The following is a 5,621-nucleotide window of genomic DNA, read 5'->3' on the forward strand; positions in this document are numbered from 1 at the left end:
GCTATTGGCCTCTGGGTGGAGTCTGTTTATCAGTCCGGAGACACCCAGACCTCTCCTCCTCGTTTATCTCAGCTTCTCAGGGGAGGAGAAGGGAGGGAGTCTTCACTCCTCAAGCAATCTTGCTCTTGGGTGGCTCCTCTTGTCCTGCTCTGTGCCTTTGCTCAAAGGGTTTCTTATTTCTGAAATATTCTTTCTCTACTCCTTTCTCCTATGATTGAAATCTCCCAGGTCCTTCAATTCTCAGGTAAATATCACCTTAGCCAGGAGCTCCCGCAGCTCCTGGGAATGCTTGATGGCTCTCAGGGTATGTCATAACTCCACTGTTTGCAGGCAAAGCAGTGCACAGCCAGGAGACCCTGATCTGCTAATTATTAGCCCTGTGACAATACACAAGCCACTTAAGTTCTCAAGCAGTTGAGAAAGTTTTATAGTCCAGAAAATGAGTCTAATATTTGCCTTGCCCACCTTACAGGGCCTCATACCTTCTAGGAAGAATGAGGCATTACTGAGTCTTTCATTCTGTGTTCTTTTCCACACAGATGCATCTTCATCTCCCTAGTGATTGCAAATCTTTAGTGGCAGGGACGGTGTCCCTTTTTCCTTCCTATCGACCTAAGGTGCTTTATAAAGATTTGTAGGAATTAATTGCATTCCAAGCCAGAAACTCTCTCTCCCACAGCATACTGAGGTCTCCCCCGCATGTGCTCGCAGTGAGCACATTTCTGAGAGAAGGTATTTCACCTCTGTCCCTTGTTTTCCCATCCCAGGCAAAAGAGGATAGTCGCACTAATGGTACCTCAGCAGTATTTCCTGCCCACATCAGTGCTGCGCTATGGCGCATTTGTCGGGATGGAGGTAAGGCTCCCCGCCGATGATTCGTGAAGTAGAACAAAGCTAACATGCCTATGGAGGCCATATTATAGAGTATCAGGAAAGTCATGAAGAAAAGTCCGGACTTTGGGCATCACAAAAGGAGAGATTGAAATTTTCTGAGGAAGAGTGTAATGTGATGAAAATAGTAGCCATGTAAACCTGGGGTGGTATTGGGGATCTGGATTGATAAGATGAGAGACAAGAGACACACTGGTACTTGGGTGGTACAGGAATAAGAAGCGAAGGCTTGGCCCAGGTTGACAGTGGAGGGGATGTAAACACATGGACAGAAAAGCTTTATGGGAGGGAAGAAAGTCATGGAAGCTGATGGAGTCGGGGAGGAGGGAGTGAGTGTAACAGTCACAGATGGGCCTCATAGTTTTTTCCTGGATGACCAAGAAAGTGGCGATGCTGGTGGTGGAAAGTGGAATTGTGGTCAAGGGCTGCTGTAGGAATCATCTTGAGACCAAAATGATGACTTGGGATTTTAGAGGTTTTCGGTCTGTTTGGATGCAAATCAATTGTACCTTCTTTTTGATCTCCCTTACCCCAGAGAATCAACCCTGAACTTCTAGCTTCCCTCACACCTATTCCCCTCCCCATGCCTCTCCTCCCCAGTCAAGCCCTCTGGGCTGATGTTTCTCTAGGAAAATGGTAGTAGGGACAATTCAGATTAGATAAGAGATGGTTGAGGCACAAGTGTGCTGTGTTACATGAGCCCTGTGAACGACCACTGTGGCCTGGGCTTAGTGTCTCTCCTAGAGAAACTGAGCCAACCATGGACATATGGCAACAGGGTTGCCAGACCGCCCCTCCCCACCCTGCTGCCTCCTGGAGGCAAAGTTGCCTCTGTTCCGGGAGCTGCCTCAGGAGCATAACCCCCTTATCTCCCATGTCCTACTGTGTAGTGAGTCATCACCACCACCACCGCCGCCAGGCCCCGGCACCCCACACACCTCCAGTGCAGCTGTCACAACTGGCTGTAGACATCCAGAGAGCCCCGGCTAGCAAAGCTAGCAACCACAGGCTCTCGGAGCAGGCGCATCTTGGCAGACACCGCCTCCTGGTAGCATTCAGTGTTCAGTGCGGTCTATTCGAATTCCAGGATCTTTTGTTTGATACCATAGTAATACCAAATAATAATAATAATAACAATAGTATTTACTTTTTACTGAGCACTGCCGATGTGCCAGGGACTCCAGTAAATGCTTTGCTCACGTACAGGTTTTCCATTCCGTCTTCAATTCTATGAGGGAGATGAGAGCTATTTTCCCCATTCTACAGATGAGAAGACTGCGATACATGGAAGTACAGTACATTTGCCCCCAGTTAGGAAATCAACAATCAGCAGAGCCGGGACCGAAGCAAAACCTTCACTATTGAAGCCCTCAGTCATTGAGTTTCGATTTTGGGAAGGCTCTTCCTCAACAGAATCTTCTTCTGTCTAAACTCTTCCACCTATTCTTCACGGCTTGTCCTTGTTATGATTGCCTTGGGGGCTGTTATTCTCCAGACTCTCAAACATCCATTTCACCTTTTGAAGATCATGTCTTTATTGTTGTCCATAACCAGCTTGCATCGACAGTGCTAAAAGCATCAAAATTAAGGATGGGACATTTACCTACTTATCATAGCACTCTCAGGTAGGTACATCAGTGACAATTTACCTCTCAGATCACTTGATTTCAGTGATAACAACTAAGAAACTTCTTCCTAAGGAGCAATAAATCCCATCCTGAGTGAACCCGAGTAAGCCCTGATGTCACAGACAATGCTGGGCTGGCTGACCAGAGGAAGAAGAAACAGATCACTGGGTCGGGGTTGAGGACATTCTAATTGCTTTTTCAAAGGGAGCCATATTGAGAGTTAGGGATCACCTTTGGGAAAGAAAAATGTATGGTTTTTGAAACAATTTTAGTGACAAGTCTAGATGGACTGCTTTTAATATTTTAATTTCCATATATACTTTCTCTTTTATAGATACAAGACTAGAATACATAATGCCTATTGAATTAGGTTATCAGATTAATAAAATATATATATATTTAAAAGATAATAGGTGGGTTGGTGTTGAACATGGCAAAAGCTTGAAGGTAATGTAATGCCCCAGAGACTGAAGTTTGAAATGTGTACATGTCAACAGCATCTCAAAGGGAAGATCCTTGTCCTTTATTTTCTAGTATTTTTCCATGCCACCACTCCCTTCTTTATATATGTGTAGCAAATCATCACATTGCATATCCTAAACTTACACAATGTTGTATGTCAATTGTATCTCAATGAAGCTTGTGGGGAGGGCTGGGGAAGATCACCCTTACCAAGGATGGGTGGACATCATCCAATCTGCCACATGCCCAAATAGAACAAAAAGATAGGGGAAGAACAAATTTGCTGCCTTTGCTTGAGCTGGGACATCCACCTTCTCATGCCCTTGGACATTGGTGCTCCTTGTTCTCAGGACTTTGGACCAAAAGCAAAATCATTAAAAGAAAGAATTAACAAACTGGATTTCATCAAAATTAAAAATTTTCACTGTGCAACAAGCCATGTTAAGAGAATGAAAAGACAGACTACACACTGGGAAAAAATATATTTGCAAACCACATATCCAACAAAGGACTAGTATCTAAAACATATATTTTTAAAAACCTCTCAAAACTCCGTATTAAAAAGACAATCCAATTAGAATATGGGGGTAGACGTTAAGAGGTATTTCTAAAATGTATATATAGATGGCAAATAAGCACACTGAAAAATGTTCAACATCATTAGCCATTAGACAGATGCAAATTAAAACTTTAATGAGATATCACTACTATGTATCAGAATGCGTAAAATAAATATTGGCAGCCAAGTGCTAGGGAGTATGCAGAGAAACTGGATCACTCAAACATTGTCTGTGGGGAATGTAAAATGGTACAAAATGGTAAAATGGTAAAATGGTTGTACCATTTTACATTCCGGAAAACTATTTGGCAGTTTCTGAAAAACTAAATAAGCTACTACCATATTATCCATCAACTGTACTCCTGAGCATATAACCCAAAGAAATAAAGAGTTATGTTCACATAAAACCATACACAAATATCTGCAGCAGCTTTATTCATAATAAACAAACTGGAAACAACTCAGATGTCCTTCAGTGGGTGGATAGTTAAACCATGGTAACAACCCATACCATGGAATATTACTCAGCAATAAAAAGGAACAAAGTAACAATACATGCGACAGCCTGGACGAATCAGATGCTGCGTAAAAAAAAGCCAATCCCAAAAGATTGCATACTTAATGATTCCATTTATATAACAAAGTTTACATGCCAAAATTATAGAAATGGAGAACAAATTAGTGGTTGCCAGGGCATAAGCAGGGGTGGAAATAGGATGGAAGTTGGCGTGGTTATGAAAGGGAAACATGAAGCGTTCTTGTGGTGGAAATGTTCTGGATGTTAATTGTATCAATGCCCTATTAATGTCAATATCTTGGTTGTGGGGCACCTGGCTGGCTCAGTTGGAAGAGTGTCACTCTTGATCTTGAGGTCATGAGTTTGAGCCCCATGTTGGGTGTAGAGATCACTTAAATAAATAAATACTACAAAAAAATATCCTGGTTGTGAAATTGTACTAGAGTTTTGTAAGATGTTGCCATTGGGGGAAACTGAGTAAAGGGAACATGGGTCTCTCATATCATTCCTTACAACTGCCTATGAATCTTCAAGTATCTCAAGATAAAGAAAATAATTTTAAAATGATTGTTAAGTTACACGATAGGTTCTATAATTGTCCCATAGCATGAACTGGTTAATGTATTAGTCTAATTTCTTTATTGCAAGCAACAGAATCTATTCTGGATAATTTACTCAGTAAGGAATCTATTCAATGACATTTGGAATTTCACAAATTCCAATGGGATGGGCAGAGAGACAGAATCAAAGGCTATGCAGCAAAAAAAAAAAAAAACAAGCAAACAAACAAACAAACAAAAACAGAACCACACCATGCTCTGGCCAAGGTACCTCTCCTACAACCACTGCTGTGCAGACCCTGTGGCTCCCATTGGTGATGCTGGCAAACAGACAACAGAAGCTCTGGCACTACATTTGCCCCAGGTTGATCCACACTATTTCTACTATTTTTCACTTTGCAAGTGATGTCTGGTGCAGGTGTCTCTGATTGGCAAAACCTGGATCATAGCCTGTGCCTAACTACAGGAGAGTCTGAAGAGCACCTCCTGGCTTCTAGCCTGGAGAAGTGGGATTTATAAAATGGGAAATTCCCCAACTCTAGAAAGGTGTTGAAAAGATCTTTGTCAGCCACAAACATGACAAATATCCACCGTAAGTATAATATCATATTTTGCAAACAAGAGATCATTTACTTTTTGAAAATCAAAAGAAAAAATCTCATTTTTTTTTTTTTTTTTTTTAGAGGTAGGGGGAGCAGAGGGAGAGAGGGAATCCCAAGCAGGCTAGGCTCCTGCTGAGCACAGAGACCAGGAAGGGCTCAATCTCATGACCCTGAGACCATGACCTGAGTCGAAATCAAGAGCAAGATGCTTAACGGACTGAGCCACCCAGGCACCCTAGGTTCAGTTAGTTAAGTTCTGACTCTTGGTGTCCCCTGGGGGTCATGATCTCAGGTCATGAGATCGAGCCCCGCCTGGGCTCCTGCTCAGCATGAGCCTGCGTGGGTGTCTCTCTATCCTATACCTCTGCCCTTTCCCCCACTCGCATGCATGCACTCTTGCTC

Source organism: Eumetopias jubatus, unplaced genomic scaffold (assembly GCF_037043125.1).
Source record: "Eumetopias jubatus isolate StellerSeaLion01/CBP00866 unplaced genomic scaffold, mEumJub1_p1.0 scaffold_14, whole genome shotgun sequence".
In the NCBI taxonomy this organism is placed as follows: Eukaryota; Metazoa; Chordata; class Mammalia; order Carnivora; family Otariidae; genus Eumetopias; species Eumetopias jubatus.